A 12,850-nucleotide genomic window follows, 5' to 3' on the forward strand; every position below is an offset into this window, starting at 1 on the left:
TCTTCTTCCACCCAATAGAAGGAAGAAGACATCTACTCCTAAAGATACTAGAAATTAGGCAGAGTTTTTATTGCAAAATATCTGAAAATTCTTCATGGCTTATAAAGGCAGGCATTTATTTTTCTCATGAATTAGCTGGGTTCACAGATGTAGACTGGGTTTAGTTAGTCCAAGTTGGAACCCAGGCTGATGATTGAGTTCCCATCAGTTTCCATATATCTTAATTCTAGGGCCCAAGCTGATAGGCACTAGTTACCCAGGGCAAGCTCTTTTTCTAGTGAATCACTGGAATACAAGGAGATTAAGGCTCAGTTTATGACAGGGGTGGGGGCCAGAGAACAAGATGTAGTCCTGAAGGACACAACCCCAAGGAACTACTCCCTTCTACTAATCCCATCTTCTACAGTTTCTACCACCTCCCAATAATGCCATCAGCTATAGATCTATTAATGGATTAATCAGCAACAAGGTCAGAGTCCTCATAATCCAGTCACTTCCAAAGAACCTCATATCTGCATTGAAGACCAGACCTGCAACACATGAGCATTTGGGGGACATTCCAGATGCAAATCATAACATGGCCAAGCCCAGCATTAATAAGGTGGAAGGAATATATTTGTTCTACTCTAGTGAAAGGTTCTGCAAAGATATATGGCAAAGGATACACAGACATACATTTCTAGTAGAGAGGAGGAATAAGAAACTGGGAGCAATGATCCAAACTATGAAGACCCCTGGAACATAGGTCTGCATAGTCGTAGCATACTAGGAGAAGACTGGCACACTTCAACATCTTATAATCTCAATGAAAATATCTCTTTGCCACACAAAAAAATGACTCTTGGTCTTATGTAAACTGTTATGCCCACACAACATTTACCTCCTACTTAATCAAATTGTGACTAAAGGCTTAGTCCCCAGGAGCCAATATTGGAAGTGTAGAACTTTTGGGACATGTGACCTAGTAGGAGATCTTTAGGTCACTATTTTTTGTTCCTCTTAGGTAAAAATTCTAGAGCTGCACACTGGCCTGGGATCTGTGAACTCATAAAACTGCCCACAAAAGCTATCTGCTACATAGTTGTAATTTACTATCTATAGTAAGTGGTCTGCTTTCAGCTGCAAGTCACAGAAAACCCAAGTATAAGTAGCTTATATATCCTATTAATATATTCCTACCTTAAAAAATAATTACTAGCCAGGCATGATGGCTCACACCTGTAATCCCAGCAGTTTAGGAGGCTGAGACAGGAGGATCTTGAGTTCAAAGCCAACCTCAGCAAAACCGAGGTGCTAAGCAATTCAGTGAAACCCTGTCTTTAAATAAAATACAAAATAGGTCTGGGGATGTGGCTCAGTGGTTGAATGCCCCCGAGTTCAATCCCTGATACCCATAAATAAGTAAGTAAGTAACTAACTAACTACATACATACATACTATAAAATACTATTCTTGTTTAATAATTATAAGTTTTTCTAGGGTAATTCTACAAAGATGTCATTTAAAAAATCCAGCTAATTCCTCCTCTCCATTCCACCATCTTCAATGTTTTATTCTTGGATTTGGTCTCTCATGGTTGTCAACTAGTAGCACACCAGCATAAAACTTACAATATACAGCCAGGCTTGGTAGTGTAATCCCAGGATTTTGGGAAGCTGAGGGAGGAGGACCACAAGTTTGAGGTTAGCCTTGGCAACTTAGACCCTCAGCAAGTTAGACCCTGTCTAAAATTTAAAAAAGGACTGGGGATGTAATTCAGTGGTAAAGTGCCCTTGGATTCAAAGCCCAGTACCCAAATCAAAACATATAATATACAAATATCAGCCACAGAAGAAGGATATTCTTCCCAAGTGCTTTTTCTTTTTAATACCAGGGATTGAATTTGTGATCTTCCTGCCTCAGCCTTCCAAATTTCTGGGGTTACAGGCATGTGCCACTGCACCCAGCCTAAAAGTTTTTAAATTTTTTTTTTTTTTTTTTTGGTAGAGGATACTGGAGATTGAACCCAGGACACTCTACTACTGAGCTTCCCCCCAACCTTTGTATTATGTCTTTTGAAAAACTCTGGATGTCTTTAAGATCTTTCTCCTTATCTTTGGTTTTGGTTTCCAATAATATGAATATGTGCTATGTGTATTTCATCCTTTTGAAGGTTCTCTGAGATTCCTTGGATGTACAGTTTGATAGCTTTCATAATTTTGGAAAACTCTTTTATTATTATCTCTTCAAATCTTTTTTTTTTTCCTGACTTATTATTTACTCTCTTCTCCTTGGATTATTCTGTGGTTTGGGTATGGTTTGAATGTTCCCCAAGGGTCCATGGTGATTAATGTTTGAACCCCAGGGGGCAATACTGGAGGTGGTAGAAACTTTGGGATATGGGACCTAATGGGAGATCTTGGTAGTTCTCATACCAATTCTCAAGAGAGGAATGTTACAAAAGGAGCAAGTCTAGCTGGGCATGGTGGTATAGGCCTATAATCCCAATTAGTCCTTTAGCCCAGGAGTTCAGGGCCTCATTGCTTTAAACATAAATAAAAGAAGAAATCTAACTCCTCCCATCGTCTTTCTGCTTCCTGACTTTAAATGTGAGCGCTCCCTCTGACACATACTCTGGGCATTGCCCTTTGCTATGAGGTCACACCACCAGACTGAGTGATGCAGGTACCATGTCTTTAAACCTCCAAAACTGTGAGCTACAGTAAACTTTTCATCTTTATAAAGTCAGCTGCCCCAGGTTTTTGTTGTAGTAACAATGTTGACTAATACAAGTTCCATTACATCTATGTTGGATTATTTTGTTCCATAACTCTTGGATGCGCTCTCTCCTCTATTGCCCCTGATTTTTTATTCCCCCCACCTCAACTTTGGTTCTTTATTTGAGTTCTTTCTATTGACCTATCTTTAAGTTTTCTGATTATTTACTTGGCTATGTTAAGTCTACTCATAAGTTTGTTGAAGATATTCTTCATTTCTGTTGATGTGTCTTTATTTTTAGCATTTTGTTTTTAAATTTTTCTTTTGTTTTCACCTCTATTTTGTTCACTCATGTTATCTATATTTTCTATCGAAGCTTTAACATATTTATCATAGTTTTCTTACTTTCCCTGATAGTTCTGACACTTTTAGATTGCTCTTTTTTTTTTTTTTTTGGACTGTTGATTGAACCCAGGAGTGTTTTACCACTCTACATCCCCTGTCTTTTTTATATTTTATTTCAAGTTGTTGAGGGTCTTCTTAAATTACTGGGGCTGCCCTTGAACTCGCAATCTTCCTGCATCAGCCTCCCAAGTTGCTGGGATTACAGGCATGAACCATTATGCCCAGCTGGATTGCTTTGTCACTTGATGATGTGGGGTGTTAGTGTGTGTGTGGAGAAGGCATAACACATTTCTCATAATTACTGACTGACTGCTGGACTCTTGTATGCGTAGAAGAGACTGAGGTAAATAATATTTACACTTGGAAGTGGGCATGCATCTCTGCCAGGCTGTTGATGTGAAAGGTTGAGTTTTAGTTGAGCTTGGTTTGGGTTTTGTTGTTATTATGGTTACCTCCAGTGAACCATCATTTTCAAATTCCTTTAGAGTTATTTTGTACTTAGGGTGAGGGCTGGTTTGTTTACTCAATGCTGCCCTTCTACTTTCAGATTAAGTTTTCTGTGCTCCTGGGACCCAGAGTCTCTCTCCAAGCTCATGCTCTTTTCCCAGCAGTAAACTGCTTGTTACTTGGTGCTTACTAGACTGGTTGGGATTGGTGGGGGAGCGAGTCAGTTTTTCTGTGGTCCTGTTCCGACTTCAGCCTTAGGTAGGCTCTCTGTCCCTGGACCTTGGATGGGGCTTTACCCCTGATACTGACCCTCCCCCAGCTTAAGATCTTTAATAGTCAGGGTCCAAGACAGTTTCCAGTCCCTCCTCCACGGGCAGAAGGGTTTTTTCCCCTTTTCCTTTTCCATCAGTTGCAATGGGTTTCCACCTGTCCCTAGGGAAACAACAGAGTATTCTGTTTCAATATGTTTCCTCATCAATATAAGTCTTGCTCCTTAGGGAATTAAGGTCTGGGATGTTTATTGTCTTTCCTGCAAGAGCAACTAGTCTTCTCCTCTAGGCCAATAACCTCCTGCCCAGAACACTTTCTCTTCCACCCTGCTCCTAATCTTTGTCCTGAGTGTCCAGGGCAGGTTCATGGAGAAAAGCCTCTGAGTGGATGTGGATTTCCTTGATTGTGGCTCCCGTTGAGTTCTGTAAGCATACCAGCACACATTAAGTCTTAGCAACTTATTTAATAATTTAGTTGATTTCTCCTTTGCTGTTTGCATGGCTTCCATATGTCCTTTCCCATGCTCTGCCACAGATTAGCCATTGTTTGCATCTCATCTCTTTTTAGAGGCACCTTTCCTTATATTTCAGGCCATATTTGAGATACAAAATTAAGAAGGATCTCAAAGTTATGATTTTATAGATTATCTAGTTTATTGTTGTTGAAGTGACAATGATGCTTTTTCTAGCTTTCTGTGCTTAGACAAAACCATGAAGACATCCAGGTGTTATTTAACTATGAGGCTCTGAGGATCTCTATTGTTGGACCCCAATGTACAATGCTTATTTGTTTTTACTGAGAACAGCCACTCTTACTCTCTTAAATCACCCTTTCCTACTTATCCTCTGGCTCTCGGAGCCAACCCACAGTTTACTATCTGCTTCTCATTGTTCCCACAGTTGGCATATCTGGAACATCTTTTCCAGTTTACCACGATTAATTCCAACTCAACCCTTGATTTGTGTGCATCTTGATTTTAGTAGCAAACACAGAAAGGGAGATTTAGATAGAAACATCAAACTTAGTGATATGGATATTTTCTAGGTTTCCTATCTTTATTCAATTCAACCTACATTTTCTTTTTCTTTTCTTTCTTCCTCCTTCTCCTTCACTTCTTTTTCTCCTCCTCCTCCTCCTCCTTCTCCTCCTTTTTTTCCTCCCAGTACTAAGCATTGAGCCTAGGAGCGCTCTACCACAGAGCTCTTTTTAAATATTTTTAAAAATTTTGAAACAGGGTCATGTTAAGTTACCAAGGCTAGTCTTGAACTTTTTATCTTCCTGCCTCAGCCTCCTGAGTCACTGGGATTACAAGTCTGTGCTACCAATCTGACTTCACATATATTTTTGAGTGCTTATTAAGTACAAGGCTCAGACTTCTAGGCATCAGATGGTTTATAAAAATGAATCAGATGCTGGGCATGGTGGCACATACCTTGAATCCCAGAAATTTGGGAGGATGAGGCAGGAGAATTAGAGTTCAAGGCCAGCCTCTGCAACTTAGTGAGACCCTGTCTCAAAATACAATATAAAAAAGGAGTTGAGTGCCCCTGGGTACAATCCCTGGTACCAAAAAAGAAAAGAAAAAGAAAAAGAAAAATCAGCCTATCACATGTCTTTTACCCTCCTTTCCCATTGCAATTTCAACTATGTAACCTGTTGGAAATATGAATAAATGAGAGTCATCAGACAGACACAAGTGGCCACTGGATGGTATAACAAAGTCTCCGGTTATAGTGAGAAAGAGAAGAGGGTCAGAACACATGGATTAGACAGGACTATGGCACCTGTGATCCCAGCAACTTGGAGGCTGAGGCAAGACGACCACAAGTTAGAGGCCAGCAAGACACTGTCTCAAATTAAAAAATAAAAAGGGCTGGCAATGTAGCTCAGTGGTAAAGCCCCCCTGGGTTCAATCCCCAGTACCAGAAAAAAAAAAAAAAACCAGAACACAATGGATAGGAATGAGTGTAACCTATGAAGATCCATGAACCTCCAAATAGAAAGATGGTATGGGCTCTGGCAGTATTCCTTAGAGGACCTGCTGGGAATCTTGACACCAGAGCAGCTTTGAAGAAACACAACAGTTGTGCTGAAACTTCTCTTGCTCTGTAGATTAAAGGCTAATTTTTCTTTCCTTTTTGCTTCCTTTTCCTTCTTGCTCTTTTATCTTTTCTTTCTGTTTTGTTTTTACAGCACTGGGGATAAAACCTAAGGCCTTGCACATGCTAGGCAAGTGCTCTACTACTGAGCTACAATCCCAACCCCATTAACTGTTTTTTTCCTTTGTAAAAAATTTGGTTATTTTTAGATATACATGATAGTAGAGTGTATTTTGACATATTATACATACATGGAGTACAACCCATTCCAATTAGGATCCCATTCTTGTGGTTGTACATGATGTGGAGTTACACTGGTCATGTATTCATATATAAGCAAAGAAAAATTATGTCCCATTCATTCTACTTTCTTGTTCTTATCTTTCTCCCTTCCCTTCATTCCCTTTTGTCTAATCTACTGAACTTCTATCCTTCCCCTCCCCTCTTATTGTGAGTTATCTTCCATATATCAGTGAAATATTTGACCTTTGGTTTTTTGGGATTGCCTTATTTCACTTAGTATGATAGTATCCAGTTCCATCCATTTACCAGCAAATGCCATAATTTAATTCTTCTTTATGGCTGAGTAATATTCCATCGTGTATATGTACCACATTTTTTTATCCACTCATCTGTTGAAGGGACCTAGGTTGGTTCCATAGCTTAGTTATTGTGAATTGAGCTGCTATAAACATCGATGTGGCTATGCATAGTAGAAGAAAAAGTAGGCTTAACTCTCCATCATGTCGACCAGGAACCAATTTCCTCAATAAGACTCTTAAAGCACAAGAAGTAAAATCAAGAATCAATAAACCGGATGGTATCACACTAAAAAGCTTCTTCACATCAACCACTAACTTTTGAAGTGAGAACCAGAGAGGCTATTTCCAGGTACCTCAACAAGGAGTCACAGTCTCCACGAGACAGGAAGTACTGTGACTTCCACTACCCATGACACTGTCACTTAAGGTATTCCTGCAGTTGGATCTGAGCTCTAACAAATAGGCAAAGGAGATGGAAGTCTACATTAGGGAACCCAGAAGCCATGAAGAAGCAAGGCAGAACCCTGAGAACAAGTGGCTTCTAATAAATTAAAACTTCTGAGGAGACAAAAGACAACTTAAACTATAAATAAATATATAAGTGCATAAATATAAGCACTCAGACTAAATTCAGTACAGTTCAGTGGATTAGACAAAGGAGAATGAAGGGAATAGGAAAAACAGTAGAATGAATTGGACATAACTTTCTTATGTTCATATATGAATACACGACCAGTGAAACTCCACATCATGTACAACCACAAGAATGGGATCCTAATTAGAATAAGTTATACTCCATGTATGTATGTCAAATTATACTCTACTGTCATGTATATCTAAAAAGAACAAATAAAAAATTTTAAAAAGACTAAATTCAATACATATATATTAGAGTATGAAACAAAAAGCATAATTTTGTTCCGTTTTAAATTAAGGCTTTATATTCAGTGAAATACACAGGTCTTAAGTACATAGTTTGCTAGATTTTGATAAATCCATATACCTATGTAACCCATACCTCCATGAACAATGTAGAACATTTCTATCACTGTTTCCCATTGTCCCCTTCCAGGCAATTTCTTATGTTATACTACCATAAATTACTTTTGCCTGATTTACAACTTCATGTAGATAGACTCCATTGTATGTTTTTGTTTTGATTTTTTTTTTGTACCAGGGATAGAAACCAGGAACACTTAACCACTGAGCATCAGCCCTGTTTTAAACATGTTTTATTTTGAGACAGGGTCTCACTAAGTTGCTTAGGGCCTTGGTAAGTTGCTGAAGCTGGCTTTGAATTGATGATCATCCTGCCTCAGCTTCTGGAGCCACTGAGATTACCGTGCCCAGCTAATAAAAATGTTTTGAGGAAAGGTGACTGATATTAAAGACAGGCAAAAGAAGATCTAACATATGAAATATATATAAAATAATTATTTCTGAAGAAAGAAACCAAAGGAATAAAACAAGTACAAATAATTATAACTAAAGAAAATGTTATAAAAAATTGAAACTCTACATTGAAAGAGCACACTGTGACCTGAGAACATTAGCCCAGCATGACCAACACTGAACAGCCTACTAAACTTCTGGACTTTAGAGAGAAAAAAACTGGGGCAGCTAGGCAGAAATTATAAGTGAAAGAAAACTCTAATGGATTTTTTTTTCCAGTGCCAGGTGTGGTGGCTCATGCCTGGAATCCCAGCAGCTCAGGGGGCTGAGGCAGTAGGATTGCAAGTTCAAGGCCAGCCTCAGCAATTTAGTGAGGCTGTAAGCAACCTAGTGAGACCCTGTCTCAAAATAAAAAGTAAAAAGGGCTGGGGATGTGCCTCAGTGGTTAAGTGCCCTTGAATTCAATCCAATACCTGACACCAAAAAAAAAAAAAAGATTTTTTTTTCAGTATTACTTATTCAGAAGAGAATGGAGTAAGTACCACATTAAGATTCACAAGAAGGGTCTGTGGAGACTGCTTAGTGGTAGAGAGCTCATCTAGGATTCACAAGGTCCTAGGTTCCATCAGTACAAAACAAAACAACAATAACTAAAACAGATTCTCAAGAAAATTAAGTCAGTTTATTATATCTAACAAAACCGATTTTGAAACATAAAAGTATAGCACAAGCTAATTATTAATGTACCAGAACATGAAGGAATTTGGTTTCCATGAGTCCTTCCTGAGGAATTTAATAAAGAACTTGTTCCAGACAATCATCATGACTATAGAAATATTATTAAAAAATGGGCTGGTATATAGCTCAGTTGGTAGAATGTTTGCCTCACATGTACAAGGCCCTGGGTTCAATCCCCAGCACCACCACCAAAAAAAAAGAGAGAATTAATGTGGAATAAGTGTAAAGACTTAAGTGCAAAGTAACAGCATATTACATACAAATCATCTACGATCTTTTTTCTTTTATGGTGAGGTATATTTGAGCCGAGCACAGTGGACATGGAATAAAAGATGTGCCAGGAAAAAAAATCCCAGGATGATTTCCTTTGCATACTTGTAGGAAAGTTGTGAGGGGGTGATATTATGATGTTTAGATGTGAGATGTCCCCCAAAAGCTTACGTGTGAGACAATGAAAGAGAGTTCATAGGGGAAATGATTGGGTCATGAGAGCCTTAACCCAATCAGTTAATTAATCACCTGATAGGAGTTAATTGAGTAGTAATTGAAGGCAGGTGGGGTATGGCTGGAGGCGGTAGGGCATTGGGGCATGGATTTGGGGTATATATTTGTATATGGAGAGTGAAGTCTCTCTCTCTGCTTTCTGATCATCTTGTGAGCTGCTTCCTTCGGCCACACTCTTCTGCCTTGATGTTCAGCCTCACCTTGAGCCCTGAAGAATGGAGTTTACTGTGTATGGATTGAGACCTCTGAAACGATGAACCCTCAACTTTTCCTCCCCTAAAATTGTTTTAGTCAGATCTTTTAGTGACTGCAGCAAAAAAGTTGACTAAAACAGGTGGAGATCATGTAGTTGACTGTAACAGTAGGAGATCCCCAGACAGGAACATGGCTTACTAGACTAGAGTTTAGTAAGAGGGGTTTATACACCAATGGTGTGGTCATCTGCTAGATGCTTCTCAAATTTTACTGTGAAAGAATTACTAGGGGGATTTTATTAATGTGACAGTTTTGATTCAGTAGGTCTAGGCCGTGAGCCAAGGTTTTGCATAGTAAAAGAACGAGAACTAAGATTTATGCACTTCCCTCAAGTTAAGTCAGATGTTCCTAGCTAACTTCTTGCTAAGTAACTGAAAAGAGGGAAAAAGAACAGCCCTTCTGGGCAGTCCAGGTTTGCTGTTTTTTCACTGCTGTAAGTAAAACCTAGAAATACACAGCATTCTCTTTAAAGTTAGGTAGGGGGAATGTGTAGTCTAGCAAGAAAAGTACTTTCTATGTCAAAACATTCAATAAAATGATGCTTATAATAACTAGGAGGGCAGAAAACTTCTCTGTCTAGATTGTAGGTCTAGGGGAAGTGTCTGAGAAGAGCCAGCTTGTGTGTATTGCTGTTTTTGTTGCTTTCAGCAAGATATTATGAACCAAATTTTAAGTCAAGTTAAAAAGAGAATATAATGTCCAGAAATTCTGGACCTGCACTATGTTAAAAAAAAAAAAACACACCCAGGGGCTGGGGTTGTGGCTCAGTGGTAGAGCGCTTGCCTTGCACGTGTGAGACCCTAGGTTCGATTCTCAGCATCACATAAAAATAAATAAGTGAAATAAAGGTTAAAAATAACTGTTTATGTACCCCTAAGTAACAGTAGAAAACACCTGACTTAGAGATTTACATAATCCATTAAGACTTTTTGGCAAACACACCAAAACAACAAGAAAAAACCCAGAAGAAAACAAATATAACACTAAGCAAAATCAAATTAATAGAGTTATCCTCTCATTGAAGATTTTGTTTCAGATGATTTCAAAGCTACCACCATTAAAAATTGGGCATTAAAGCTGGGTGTGGTGGTACACACCCGTAATCCCAGGGTTTAGGAGATTGAGGCAAAAGGATTCCAAGCTCAAGGCCAGCCTTAGCAAATTAGCAAACCCTGTCTCAAAAAAAAAAAAAAAAAAAAAAGGCTGGGGATGTAGCTCAGTGGTAGAGCACCCCTGGCTGCAATCCCCACTACCAAAAAGGGAAGTGGGCAGGCATTAAAGAATGCATTGGCTTTTTGGAGTTTGGCTCAGAGGAAGCCAAGATGTAACTTTTTCAGATTGTCCCAAATCTGGGTTCTCTGATACCAGAAGCCTCCACGTGCCTCCCAACTTTGACCCCAACAGGGGTGTCATGCGTACCTGAGGTAGACTGGTGATAAGGTTGGTGCTATGTCTGCCTTGGCCTCTGAGATAAGCCCCTTGGGTCTCCAAAAAGGGTTGGTGATGGCAATCTTCCAGTCACCAAGGCAACAGGTAACTGGGGGGACTGAGGATTACAGTGACCATTCAGAACAGAAAGGTCTAAATTGAAGAGGTACCTTTTACTTCTGCCTTGTCTATCAATACCCTCAAGGAAGTGCCAACAAACAGAAAGAAATAGAAAAACATTAAACATGGTGGAAATATCATTTTTGGTGAAATTGTCAACATTGCCTGACAGATGCAGCATCAATTTTTTTTTGTGGTACTAGGCATTGAATTCAGGGGTGTTCTACCACTGAGCTATACCCAGCCCTTTTTGAGACAGGGTCTTTTTGGCTGGGAATTAGAACCCAAGGCAAGAACTCTACCAACTCAACTCAGCTATAGCCCCAGCCCTTGAGACAGGGTCTTGTAGAAAGCCTTGCTAAATTGCTGAAGCTGAACTCAAATTTGAATTCTCCTGCCCCAGCCTCCCAGCCTCCCAAGTCACTGGGACTCGCCCTGCCAGTCACAACACCAAACTTTAGCCAAACAACTCTCTGGAATTGTTTAAGAGATCCTGGAGGAATGTCCAGTATGTTGGCTGAAATGTTGATGGCTTCCACCTTCATGACATCATGGATGATGTCAATACTGGTGCAGTGGAATTCCTGGCTAGCAAGTGTCAAGGAAAATATTTCAATAAAGGAACATCTGATAACAAAGGAAGGGGAAAGAGTAAGAAACAGAAACACTTCTGCCCTCCTGACAAGTTGTGCCCTCTGCCACATTCTAATCCAGCAGGAAGGCTCCCTCCAGATATCAGTATCTTGATAATGATTCTCCAGTTTATAGAATTGTGAAAAACAAATTTCTTTTAAAAAAGAGAGGGCTGGGAATATAGCTCAGTGGTTGATCACTTGCCTACCATGCACAAGCCCTGGTGTTCAATACCCAGCATTGCAAAAACAAACAAACAAAAAAACTATAGAAGAAAGAAAAAGAATGTATTGAGCATTGGAGCCAGGAAATAAGGCAGGTTTAACAATGACTTCTAGAAAGAACATTGGGTATCATTACTGGCACATTAAGTCAAAGCTTCTGAATTTTAATGGAATTATGTTAAAAATAAACACACAGAAAAGCCTGGTCTACTAGAGCCCTCAATTGTTCAATCCATACTCATCCCGAAAGAGGGAATATACTCAACGTCTTTTTAACTTGTACAGTAGTAGATACTTATCTGTGGCTTCACTTTCAGTGGCTTAAATTACTTGTGGTCAATTGTGGTCTGAAAATATCAAGTAGAAAATTATTGAAATAAAAACTTCACAAGTTTAAACTTAAGCACCATTCTGGGCAGTATAATGAAATCTCTTGCTATTCTGCTCAAGTTTTGCCTAGGAAACAAATCATCTCTTTACTCAGTGTATCCACAATATATGTGCTACCCTTCCATCAGCCACTTAGTGGCTATCTTGATTATTAGATTTACTGTTGCAGAATCACAGTGCATGTGTTCATGTAATCTTTATTCTACTTAATCATGGCCCCAAAGTACAAAGGGTAGTGATATTGACAATTCTGATATGCCAAAGATACATTGTGAAGAACTTCTTTTAAGTAAAAGGTGAAAGTTCTCAACTCAGTAAAAAAAAATCATATGCTGAAGTTGCTAAGTTCTACTGTACAATAATTTAAGCAAGACCACATTTGCATGACTTTTTTTTAAAGAGAGAGAGAGAGAGAGAGAGAGAGAGAGAGAGAGAGAGAGAGAATTTTTAATATTCATTTTTTAGTTTTCGGCAGACACAACATCTTTCTTTGTATGTGGTGCTGAGGATCGAACCCGGGCCACACGCATGCCAGGGGAGCGTTCTACCGCTTGAGCCACATCCCCAGCCCTGCATGACTTTCATTACAGTGTTCAGTTATAACTGTTCTTCTTTATTAGTAGTTACTGTTAATCTCTTACTTTGCTTAATTTAATTTATAATTTATAATTTTTGCCTTATTTAATTTATAAATTAAGTTTTGTCA

Source organism: Spermophilus citellus (genome assembly GCF_964194105.1).
Source record: "Spermophilus citellus genome assembly, chromosome: 8".
NCBI lineage: Eukaryota > Metazoa > Chordata > Mammalia > Rodentia > Sciuridae > Spermophilus > Spermophilus citellus.